We start from the raw sequence: 13,928 nt of genomic DNA on the forward strand, positions 1-13,928 counted from the left end.
TTCGGTTCCCAGTACCGGAGAAAAACAAAAAACAAAAAAAAAAAAAAAAAAAGCAATTACATCCAAAGCCTTTATTTATTTAATCATTGGTTTTACAGCATGATAGTTACAGGATGAAACAACTCATACACATTTCATATGAAAATACTCAGGTTCTCTTTCCTTTTTTGCCATTTCTAGATATAATTCTTTGTGGTTATATAAGTGAATTAGGGCTTTTTTTTGGTTTGCAAGTGACACTTAGTCCATTCAGTCTGGAGGTACATATGGAGTTTTGGCTCCTGTGACCCAGAATTCCAGGAAGAGGAAATAATTGTGAGTATGGCTGATCCAGGGATATGTCCTTAAACAATGTCCTTTACTTTGCTTTTATATAAGTAGGCTTCATTCCCAGGAAGGATCTTTCCATAAATTAGAAAAGGTATTTGATTGCTCACACACAGCCTCATAATATAATCTCAAAGGAAAGAAAGCTTTTCTCTGGTGACATTCGTGGGAGTCATCCTGGGATTGCAACTCTTCATTCACACTTGGGTCATAGAATATCCCTGAGTGTCACAGTTTTTATGAGGATTTCTTCTCCAGAAACCAAGCTTCCCATCATCACCAGTTGAAGCCAGTGGCAATAGTTGGTATCCATATGCAGTGAGAAAGCTGCTAGGTGAGAGGGTCTCTGGACCAAGAAACTTCATTGGCTTTTGTCTTCCATCTCCAGGAAGGGTTACAACATGGCTTAGAACTACTTCCACTGGAATATAAGGCAGAAAGTGTCCTCAGCCATCCCTGACCCTTGGTTAAATGTGTAGTGCTAAGTTATGACATTCTTTCTGTATTTTTAGTGCCTATATCAACACTTTAAAATATCCCTCTGTCAGTACTCACATCGCAAGATGTAAGACTTTTTTTTTCATTTTGACTACATAGGGGTCTTTCTGGGGCAGGCTTAGCTCTGAAGTACCATATGGGGTCAGCCTCAATAAAATATTAACAACTCACAACTAAATCAAAGTCCTGCCGGGGATATAGCTCAGTGGCACAAGCACCTGCCTTGCGAGCTCAAGGTCCTGAGTTCGATTCTTGGTAATAAACATTAAAAATAAATAAAATAAAATAAAATAAAATAAATCAAAGTCCTCTTATCGGTAAACAGGAAAGTAAATGGAAGAACAGATAGAAAATAGATAATAGAAGAATAGATATAAAGGGAAGATATCCAGGTCAGTGTATATTAAAATAAGCCACTTATTATCAAGCTGATATAATTTTTAGTATATAATGAATGGTAAAAGTAGAAATTTTTTGGTAGAAAGATATGTGTGAGTAGAAAATTCTTATTATAATATACACAGTCCTTTCCATAGATATTTATTTAGTTAGTAATTATTCTTTTTATGTTTGAAATTACCTTTGGCCATTTGGCTCACGTTTATTATTTTTATGTGTATTAGTCAGGGCTCTGAAGAAAAAAACAAAACCACTAGGGTGTGATTTTGTGTGTGTGTTTACAGATATTTATTTAAAAATATTTATTTTAAGGAATTAGCTCAAGTGATCATGGAAGGTGGCAACTTCTAAAACCTACAAGGTGGGTGCAGACTGGAGTCCCAGAGAGAAGCCAATGGCTATAGTGAGACGCAAAGGCCATGTGCTGCAGAATTTCCTCTTGCTTGGTGGAGATTGGCCTTTAGTTCTATTCAGGCCTTCAACTGATTAAATAAAGTATACCTACATTCTAGAGAGCAATATACTCAAAGTCCATTGATAAATATTTGCATAATATTTTAATAAATACATACTTATACATATGTATGGAGAAATATACATATTTATGGAGGAAACCGTGACGTTTCAATACATGTGTACACACTGTTTAAATGTTAGTCTCATCCAAAAACATCTGCACAGAAACATCCAAAATAAAGTTTGACCAAATATCTGGGCTTTGTGGTCCAGCCAGAGGGACACATTGTTGTGGACTGGTTGTGGGAGGTCTCCCCAAACTCTCATGCACAAGGAGGTGGGGCATTAGAGGGTGCGTGAATCATGGCAGACTGTATTCATTGGTGGCATCATCCACTGATGACTTGAGCTGAGTGTACTCTTGGGAACTGAGGCCTGGTTCAAAGAGGTGGGCCACTGGGGTTGTGACCTGGAAGAGTGTATCTCCCTCCCAAGCTCCTTCCTTCTCTCTCTGCTTCCTGACCACCATGATGTGAGCAACTTTCCTTCCCTTTACCTTGCAACCTTGCGGTTTCAGCTGGAGTGGCTAATGATGGGATGAAAACCTGGGCCAGAGTAAACCTTTTCTCCTCTAAGCTGCAATTGCTGGGTATTTTGTGTTGGTGACAGAAAAGTGACTAAGGCATGCATGAGATTAATCATCACACATTGTGAAGTATGATCTGTGGCAAATAATATATGAATTTGTGGTTATTTTTATGTGCTAGTGATTTTCATGCTTTTTGGAATTTTAGGTTAGATTTTGTAACTCTAAAATCATCCTCTCTGTTTTTCCCTATGTGAGAAATAACGTGGCATATACTTGCATCATAGATGAAGCAAACTCAAGTGAACGTTGCTATAAAATTTGTTGAAAATATTATTAGATTGTCTCGAGACTTTTAGCAGGTAATCTATGATATTATATAATCAAACATTAAAAGGATAAATTATTCACTTTCATATTTTTTTCCTGAAGTAGAAAATGAGCAGGAAAGTGGTTCCATTTTTCCAAGGATTAGTAGATTGTCAGGGAGACAGTAAATTTCATGCTTCTCATGATGGTTAGATAGTGTCCAGCCAACTCTATTCATTTATCAAGTACAGGAAATAATGCCCCTCTATATGCTTATGCATATTGCTCCTACTTCCTGCATATTTTTAGCTGACAAATTTGCTATCTGAATCAATAGTTGGTAGTTTCAATATATTTCCTTCCAGAGTCCATTTACAACTTGAAATCAACCCCCGGTCTTATCTAGAATGATTTATTTCATTTATGTATTTATGATTTATGTATTTACTTATTCTTTGCAAATGTCTATTCAATTCATGAACTATAGTTAAAGTTAAGTAGAACATGGAGCATCGTGACACACAGAAGCCCAGTTAAGACAAAATGTGAGAGTTGATTTTGCTGCCTCTGGGTACCAAAATTGTGAGTGTAATAAGATGCCAATTTGGATAACTCTATGTGATAATACTTGGAAAGGTCTTGTTATTTTTTAGTGTAGCGATTATAAATATTGGGTTAAAAGGACTGAACCTACGAATGGAATGGAAGTAGCATTTTACTTTGGTGTTTACTTCAGCATAGTGGATCATAGCAGAGTGATTCTGATACTAATTTCCTATTCTGTCCTCATTTTAGAAAAGGTGAAATTTCCTTAACCTACATAGGTAAAAGGAAATCTTTGTTTTCACTCAGATATAATCTGCCTTCTGTATCCCCTCCCAATTCTTAAACTGTTATTTCTAAGTACAACTTCATGCTAGTCTGGGTTATGATCAAATCATGTTCTACTTTTCATTCTGCCTTTTATCTCAAACAGAACTTGCCTCAGGAGTCTTTCTCAATTTTCTGATCAAGAAAGCTTATTTCTTTATCATCACTTGGAAAAGTTTTGCTGGTAATTGCTTATTCTTCTTGGACTACCATTTCTTCTCTGGTGGGCCCCACACATCATGGTCTCTGATTTCAGTGTGTATCGTAGTTTGGATCTAAAATGTCCCCCCAGAATTCTCATGTGTTCAGAGGTGGGGCTTTTAGAATGACTATATTAGTACTCTGGTACTTATCAGTGGATTAAATGATTGGTGATGAGTTCATAGCTGAATGTACTGGGAGAATTCGTACCTGTTTGGAGGAGATAGGTCACTGGGGGTTATGCCTTTGGAAATTAAATCTGTCACTGTTGCTTTTCCATTCACTCTCTGCTTCCTCACTACCATGAGTTGAGCAGCTTTCCTTCTCCAGGCCCTTGTAAAATGCCGTTTCTGCCTTGGCATCAGATAACCATTGACTAAACACTTTGCAACTGTAAGCCAAAATAAACCTTTCCTGTTTAAGTTACATATGTCAGATATTTTGTCCCAGCAATAGAATGGTGACTAACACAGTATTTTATGACTTTTTATATCTGTTTCCACTAACTAGCTGCAGTTTCACATACTGACACAATTCTCTGAACCTAACTGGGTGTCTTAAAATTCAGTACAGTTTAACACTAACTACTTGGAGTGATAGCTGATATATTTTGGTATGTTTGGCCCACTATAACAAAATTCCACAAACTGGATAGTTTATAAATGGTAAAAAGTTATTTATTATAATTTTGTAGGCCGGGAAGTTCAAAATCAAGTTGCTGGCAATTGGGTGATTGGTGAGGCCCAGCTCTCTGGTTCCTAGATGGCATCTTTTTGGTGTGCCTTCATACAGTGGAAGGAATGACGAAGTTCTCTGGGCTCCCTTTATAGGGGCACTAATCCCAAACATGAGTGTTCCTACCCCATGCCTTAATTGTCCTCCCAAAGTACCACTTCCTAATGTAATCTCAGAGGTCAGAATGTCAATGTGTGTATCTCTGTGAGGGGATACATTTAATCTAGATTGTCCTACAAGTTAACATTAAAGTTCTTCACAAAATTGCTTCTGAGAGGTCAGCACAAATTTCAGATGTCTCCAAGCCACCCTAAGTCCTGCTAGTGGCCTAAAAATCTAAGGCTTCCCAAAATTATGTCAGGTTTGATCATTTGCTAGAGTGAGTCATAGACCTACTACAAGTACTAGGTTTATGATTATAGTTTTATTATAAAGGATTCAGATCAGGGACAGCCAAATGACCTTCTAAGGTCAGAGGGTTGGGTGTTAGTGTTATACCAATCTCTTGCTCTTTTCTCCTGGCATCTTGGAGGGCCACCTTCCTGGTATGTCAATGCAACCACCAACCTACAATATCCACTAAGCCTCAGTGTCCACAATCTTTACTGGGTTTCATGCTATTGGTACAGGTGATTGATGAAGTCATTAGCTGTGTGATAGAACTCAATCTCTAGTCTTATTCTAAGAGCTTGAATTGGTCCAAAATTTCAACCTTCTTATGGCATTGTTGGTCTATTGATAACCAGTCCCCATTCTGAATCTATTCAAAGTCCTCCTATGAAATTCTGGGTTAGCATAAGTAAAACATTGCTTATAGTAAAAGGCAAAAGATTTATACTATCTGAAGAGAAACCAGAGTATGACTTTGCTTATAGTTTAGGAAATTCCAAGGAGTTTTAAAGCTTTATTCCTGGAACCAGAGATAAAGAGCAGGGACAAAAAGTATAGCCTCACACAAATAAACACATTTTAAGTTTATTATACCACAAACAGATTCTTGTAATTTCTAATTTCAGTTTGTGACATGGTGAGGAGAGGTTAAATTGACCTACTTTTGGTGAGGAAATCCTGCCTGGATCTAAGCTAAAGATGGTTCTCTCTTGAGGTAGAAATATGAGTGCCATCACATTTTTACTGAAGTAACTAAGTATTTTTCTTAGCAGGCCAGGAACTTACTATTTAACCCTTTCAGGAGTTATTTACATATAAGATGAAAATTACTATTTGAAATTATGCACTTATTTTTAGGGTATTTGTGTTTTCAATTACTCAGTGGAGGTAAAGCCTTTCCCAGTATTTAAATGCTTGTTGAGCCTATTTTATTGTCACAGCTCTTTGGATGCACATTCAAGTGAAAGATACCAGAGCTCCTTCTCTCCCTAGTTCTTAAACGTGGGTTTAGAGCTAACTAATAATATACCTCACTGGCTTTCAAATTTTATTCTGTTCCAAACAGAGTTATGCTTGTTAAAGTGTAGCACTAAAACACATTCACAAAACCTCAGGACTTAGGGCAGCACAGCATTAAAAGGACCACCGATGTAAAAACAATAAATCCCCATCCAAATAGGATACTTTACAAAGAATTTCATGGGGCCAAACACAATGGATGAAAACAACTAGCATAGACAAAATACTGCGGGGTTAGAGACATGAATGCTCACAGGAAGCTGAAGTCCCCTATTAACTCTGTCCTGGGTGAAGGAAAATGAGTAGAGATCTAGAAAACCTTCTGGAATGGGAGGAAAAGCAACAACAAAGAAATAGGGAAATGGATATATCTTTTCAGACATCATGGTATATTCTCCATTTTTGCTGGAGCAAAAAGTATTTATGGATGAATGATAACTGATGGAGCTTGTATTCTATCTGACTGGCAAAGGGCGAATAGAAGAGTTTTAAGCAAGAGACTTACAGGATACACTGGGACAAATAAGAAATGTTAACTCATTAATAATTGCAAAAGCAACTGCAAATGTGTAGTTCAGATGGGAAGGATTTCACCAGGAGCAACAGCTGATGTGGACAATAAGGCATAGGGTCATAGTTAATCTTGAAAAGGGTGTAGTGTTAGAACTTGGCAATGCAAATGCAGGGTAATGTAGATGAAAAACTTGAGGAGGATATAAGATTATTCTGTATTTTGTTTTATTTTAAAGAAAAGAAAAAAACAATAAAAGCAATGGTATAAAATTTCAAAATGAAATAGTAAGATAGCAATGATTAGTACACTGTGTACTGCTATCTTCAAAGTAGTTGCTCATATTGCAAAATATAGGCATGTACTTTAGCTGACATCAGATAGTACTTCAGATGAAGGAGGCATCAAAAATCCGGAGGGTCTTCTTTCAGAACGAAACTTGGTAGTGAGGTTTATACAATATTTAGAGAAAATTCTGAGAATTAGATATATTCATTTAAGTTTCTAGGAGCATAAGATGACATGCAAATGTATTGTAGCAGTCAATTCTTTGATAATATACATTAATATTGAAATACTTCACTTAAAATCAGTGTTATGTGCAGAAATAAAAAATGACATTTGCAGTACAAAAGGAGCTCTCTTTCATGTACAGTGCTTTGTGCAGAGCTCAGAGCATTAAAGCAACATCTGGACAATACTTGCTTTATGAAACCAATTAAGTCAGCAAACACTGTGGTGGCATTCTAACAGCTGAAAAGCATATTTCAAAATAAAACAGGAAGGCAATTCTTGTTTTAAGGTAAACATTTTCAAGATGAACACTTATTTCAAACATTGCCCTGAAACCACCCAGTAGTGTCCAGCCAGCTGCAGTCTTTTTCAAATTGCTCCATACTTGACTGCTGTAGCACACCCCAACACTGAAGCTGTCTGCAGCAAGCCACTGAGTCAAACACTTCGGTCAAACACTTTTTTTCAAGGGACTAGCCAAACAATTTTTTTTTTGCAAAAACAAAAATGTCTTGTGGGTAGACCCATTGATGTACTAAAGCACACTGCAGTCTGTGGCTTCTATTCCCTGAAATCTGGATAAATTGAATAGTCTGGTCTATTTATGGTTAATTACTAGAGGCTTAAGGTTAATTGCTATGTTTTCATACTATTTGGTTTATTTGGTTTTTCTCTGGTACCGGGAACCGAACTCACGATCTCGCGCTTGCCAGGCAGGCGCTTTGCCGCTGAGCTAAATCCCCAGCCCCTGTTTTCATACTATTAATTCCCTTCACAAAGAGCTATGCTGGTTGGTTTACCCCATCCACCAATCAGTTCCCACCAGTACCCAGCTAGCCAGCCAACAGAGGAACCAAGTGAGCAAGAGAAAAGCAACTGACTTGGCTGTTTGTGATTATTTTCATGCTCTGAGGCATTTTTAAGTATGAGAGAAACTGACTTTCTTTCTCCTGTTATTTCTACAAGAGTGTGAGATTATCACTTGCATAGGTCCTTGTACACCTAGTAAGTAAGAAACATTTTTCACAGCTTTAATGATTTTTTTCCATTACACTTTTTTAAGAGTTGAAGGTTTTATTGTATAAACTGATTTGCTAATTCTGAGTGAGGTGAGATTAGAGATGAAGTCAATTACTGTCTACACCCTTCTCCATTGGTGATGTGATGGTCCCAGCCTGACCCTTCTAAAATCCTCTTCATTAGCAAACCCAACAATTTCTTTGTAAATCTCTGCTAGTCTTCCTGGAAATATTCAGTTTGAAGAGTAAGGAATTAAAATTTTCTAAGAGTTTTATGGTTAAGCAGGGAAATGATGCAATTTAGGAGATATAAAATAAATATTGGCTACCATTCCCTAATAATTGGCTACCACTCTGTAATACAATAGTGAAAGTGATACTACAGTTTGGGATTGAGACCTTGAAGCCTGCCTCAACATCTATATAGTTTTAACTCTCTGTATTCTAATTTGGCTCTTGATTTCTATGAGATAAGTAAATTGGCACCTTTAATATTTGTTACTAAAATTAATGTTATTGTTTTAATGATGTACGTTGGAACGCAAAGTATGTCTGAGAGTTAAACTCTTTTTCACAATGAGCCACTCAAGTCACCATATACATATAGGAGAAGTCATTCCAGCCAACAAAATTGGAAGTGGTTCTTGTGTTTGGGAGATTTCCTTGTTTTATTTTGTTTTCTTTTTCCTGAGGCCTTTAGCATTCTCTTACTTTGGGAAAGCTTTGGAAGTTGTAGATGGTGCCCTGCACAAAATGGATAACTTGTTTTATAAAATGATAAAGAGCTTTGTTACTCATGCACAAGTCCTTTTCTTTCTTTCTTTTTTTTTTTTTGGTTTTTCTCCGGTACCGGGAACCGAACTCACAACCTTGCGCTTAGCCAGGCAGATGCTTTGCCGCTGAGCTAAATCCTCAGCCCCACAAGTCCTTTTCTTATTACAGATAATCTTTCCCCACCGGTTCGTAACTTCTGCCACATTGAATACTAATGGATAACCCTTGAAAGTGCAAGTCAGTGAGTAAAAATCAACAGTGAAATAAGCAAAGTAGAAAGGAAGGAATAAAAGAGAAGAATAAGAAGTGTGGCTGTAATTAATTTCAATATCTACTATATCTTCGAAAATTAGGTATTAGGCAAGGATTATTATATTTGCATACAGGATCCATTTGCTCTAACATCACACTTTTTCTTACACAAGTGTAATAGTGATAATGACAAATACTCAGCTGCAACAGAAAACCTTTGTTCTAGGGTCAAAGGAAAAAAAAAATCCCCTAGTTTGGTGATTTGTACAAAGTTCCTCACAAAAAAAGGTAAACATTTTGCAGAAAGAAAAATATGTGACTATAAAATCTCTGAAGCAACATTTCTAATGTAAGCAGATGTTAAAATGTTTGCTTAATGAATGTTCTGTCAAATGACCTACAAAGAAACAATGTTGTAAACTGACTTAGCACATTGCTGGTGAGGCCTGCTTGCCTCTTTGTAGCCGAGGTAGAGACTTGGCTTATATACATATAATCTCTGCTGGGCAGTATTGTTTTCTTTCCTGAAATTATCTCAGTTTTTTTGGTTTATTGTTGCTCTAAAATTATGATTGCGAGAAACTCAGATCACAAGAAAATTTTTTTCATGTTGTGCTATTGACAATATTATTTTTTCAAAATAAATTTGAAGTATAAAATACAGTGTTACTTGGGTACCTATAGGTAATAAAGTGGTTACTGCAGTGAGCTGAATTAACAAACTATTGTCTCATATGTATAGTTACTTTTCTGTGGTAAGAGGATCTAAAATTTACTGATTGCAAAAATCACTAATAGAAACCTTGTGTGGTTGCATATGCCTATTTCCCCAGCACTCCAAGAGGATGAGGCCGGAGGAACAAAATTTAAGCCCAACCTGGGTAGCTTAGTGACTTAGCAAGACTCTGTCTCAAAGTAAAAAACAAAAAGCACTGAGGATGTCACACAATGAGAAGGCCCTAGATTCAATCTCAAGTACCAAAAAAAAAAAAAAAAAAAAAAAAAAAATCCTAGTAAAATGTAATTTTATTAACTTTATTCCTCATGCCGTACATTAGATTTCTAGATTTGTTTTTACAACATACCTGCTATTTTGACTTATTGTTTTGGATGCTTAAATGGCTTTAAAAATGACAATTAGCCTGCCATTTTTGCATGCTAATGGTTAGTGGTGATGTGTAATTTGCTAAGTAGATTATTAAACATCCTACTTTTATACATTATATATTGTATACATGATATATTTTTAAACTTTAAGAAGGTTCACAAATACTGCATGGACACAGTTGTAATTAGCATTAAATAGCCACAGAATGGACCAGAGAGCACGTCACGAGGAGGACATGTTTGGAGCAATGCCTTGCTGTTTTTTAACTGGCAGAGGATGCGGGTAGAGTGCAGGCAAAGACAGAGTCTTGAAGAATGAGCGTCTAATGTAGGAACGGGAATTCCTTTGGTTTGGCTGCCTTGTAAGGTCCATGAAGGGAATGATCCGGGTTAGTTGCTTTCCATCACCTCCTAGATGGCCTCAAATGCAGGAGGAGTTTGAATTTATTCTTTCAGGGGTAGTTTCTCACTGACAGATTTTGATTCTGTGGGCAGAAGAGTGACAGTGAAAGCCATATTGTAAAATTGGATCTGAAGGATCTCATCGAACCACTTTTCTTATTCTTCTAATAACAATTTAGCATTTAAGTTACATTCTGAAAGTATCTGCAGTAAAAATACCCAGGGTACGACTGATTACAAAGCAAACACATGTTTAGAAATAGTTATTCTTCCTGCGCTGTGGTTCTCTTTCCCACAGTTTTGGTGACTTGTAATCAACAGAGACTTAAAAATTAAGTAGAGAGTACCAGAAATAAACCATGTGAAAATTAAAAATTTTGCACTATCCTACATAGCATGACAAGATGTCATGCCTTTTGGCTTTGTCCAGCACAAGATGTGAACCATCTCTTTGTCCAGTGTATCTGCACTGTGTATGTTACCTGCCTGTCGGTCATTTAGTAGTTATTTTGGTTTTTCAGGTTGATTATCACAGTGTCACAGGGGCTTGTGTTCAAGGAATATTTATTTTACTAAATAATGCCCCTGATGTGCAAGAACAGTTATGCAAAGGAGATCGTAGGAAGAAGACAGTAACTTCCGGACTACCTAGCAAAGGTGTAGCATACATAGCAAAAAGCAGGATGTTCTTGTTAATAGTCTCGATACTGTCCGCAGTTACAGGCACCTACCCAGAGGTCTTTGAGCATATCTCTTGTGGATAAAAGGGAACTCCTGTACTTAATGCTGTGTCATTTTCAGACAGCTAAGTTCCAATAATCACAAGCCCAGGCAAATCTAATTCACTTAGTTTGGTCAGTTACAGAAGTATGCACATATAAAATCATGTTATAAGCCCAGTTTGCTTTAAGTTTCATCATTTCCCTCCATATAGCTAGATTATTATGTGGCCAAATTTCAAAAAGTTTTAAGCTACAGTTTTTTTCATTGTATTGGACAAAGCTTTTCTAGACTAGAAGAATCAGGCGGCCTTTAGGGTCACTGAATTTCTGTTCTGTGATATTGCAATGTGTAAAATTTACAGACCTTTTAAAATAGGGAAGAATTTAAAGTATATTTATAATTTATGGCTTTTGCTTGGCAGGATAATTATTGTTCTGTTCTCTGTCCTAGAATATATATGACAATACTGATAACAATTAGATATACTTTTCCAAGAAGAGTTTTTGATATGTTGCTAAATGACTGCATATTGGAGAAGAAAGAAAAAAAAAAAAGAAAAGTAAACTAACTAGTTCATTCAATTGTGGGATATTGGCATTCTTGGGAAAAAAGTAATTCTTTGCGACCCTCTCTGTCTTATTTACTTAAAGTACAGAGTTTTGGAAGAGGAAATCTGTGTAGATATTATCCATGTTCACAGAAAAACACAAAATGTTAAGCATTTTAGTCACTATACCTAATTGTAATAGAAAATAAATCATTGAAAGCAACGTGAGAAATATTTCATACCAAATCAAAATGAAGAATGGTAGCAAGAAAACAGGAAACTGCTTAGAATAGGATTTAGTAATAAGCCAAGTTGAGATTTATGACTTGTAGGTCTCTACCCTGGAATGGCAATCACTTTTCTCCGTAGGAGGTCTAGATAATTTAGTGATAATATCTGTGCTTCAGTTTGCTATCTAGAAAATGTTAATAGCGTAGGCTAATTTCACTAAGGCTCATGGAGGTTAATGTACTCCTCAGAACTTATCAAAAGTATATTTATTAATGGAGGTGAGTTGGTCCTATTTATTATACTTACTCACCTGACTGAAAACACTATAATCAGATAACATGCTATGTTTTTGTTTTTGTTTTTTTTTTTGGTAACAGGAATCAGACTCAGGACCTTGCGTTTGCCAGACAGGTTCTTATGCCACTGAGCTATGTTTGATTATACGTGGAAACTGGAACTTGTCAAGTAATAAAGGCCCCTTCATATTTTTATTTTCTTAAAGATTTATAAAACATCCTCAAAATGTCATTTATTATTTTAATAAATTCTTTACCCAGAATATTTCTTTCCATGGATTTACTCTTCAGATAAGTATGATGTTTAAATCTGCTTGCTTATTTTTAACCACCATTGCTAAAATAACAGTCATAACTGTACCTGCCAAAACAGAGAGGGTTTGGACCATTTAGAGTAAATTATCTAGAAAGATGAAAATTAGCCAGAGTGCTACTTCTCTGTCTTCTTGATTATGAAGAATCTTCTTTGGTCTGAGGCCAATCAGCCCTGAGAATAAAATAGGTTTCTTAAGGCAGACATTTAGTGTGTAGTTCTTGATAGTTGCTTTGCTCTGTTATAACTTCATATAATTTTGTTGTTTTTTGAAACGTAAGGTATAGTACCAAAGAATTCATGGAAAATATTGGAGATCCATTCTGGTTTAGATTCCAGTAAGATTTAGAGAGCATTACCGGTCAAATCTCTACGGAGATTAGAAGTCAAATTTATAGGATCTTCTGTAAGTTAACAAATAGTATCACCCACATTCTGTTTAGCAAGGGCTTACTGTTTAGAAAAACTGTATATTATGATATTGTTTTTGAGAATCTTAATATGCTGCAATGCTTTACATGTGAATGAAAAGCTTAAGGCCTCTTTCATTTTCTATTCATTAGGTAAGGTAATTTTTCTGGAATCTAAAGATTTTACAAATGCAGATGGTCTCTTACAATATGTCAGCTTTACAATGGTGCAGAAGCCATGTCCATGCAGCAAAAACCATACTTTAAATTTTGAATTTTACTCAATTCCAGCCTGTGACATGCAACACCATACTTCTTGTGCTACTGGGTAGAATAGCAAGCCATGTCTCCATCTGCCACATGATTGGAAACCAAAATGACATTGCCAGAGGTTTTCAGATAGTATTGACTTTTCTATTTCAAATCCCATTGATGACTTTTGCTTCTGATGTATAACACATTTTCAAATTACAATGTTTCCAACTTACAATAAGTTTATCGGTGCAAAAGTCCATGAACAACCGTGGAGCATCTGTATTATGTATAACTTTTATAGTAGTTATGTGGATTTCAACATTGTGCCTTTTGTGTGATTACCTCAGTGAATAAGGGTAATATAAAGCATTTTCCTCAATAATACAAGGTATGTTCTATCCAAGGATGACAAACCTTTTAGAGTTTTTAAGGAAAACAAACAACCAGCTGCTGCATACATGCCATAGGTTCAGTACCACTGCATACCGTAAAGAGATCAGTAGAATCCTTCCTTCTCTTTCTTTTCTTTTTTCTTTTCTTTTCTTTTCTTTTCTTTTCTTTTCTTTTCTTTTCTTTTCTTTTCTTTTCTTTTCTTTTCTTTTCTTTTTTTCTTTTCTTTTCTTTCTTTCTTTCTTTTTCTTTCTTTTCTTTCTTTCTTTCTTTCTTTCTTTCTTTCTTTCTTTCTTTCTTTCTTTCTTTCTTTCCTCCTTCCTTCCTTCCTTCTTTTCTTTTCAATTCTTCCTTCCTTCTTTCTTTCTTTCTTTCTTTCTTTCTTTCTTTCTTT

This window comes from Chinchilla lanigera, unplaced genomic scaffold (genome assembly GCF_000276665.1).
Source record: "Chinchilla lanigera isolate Chin_1 unplaced genomic scaffold, ChiLan1.0 scaffold00012, whole genome shotgun sequence".
Lineage (NCBI taxonomy): Eukaryota > Metazoa > Chordata > Mammalia > Rodentia > Chinchillidae > Chinchilla > Chinchilla lanigera.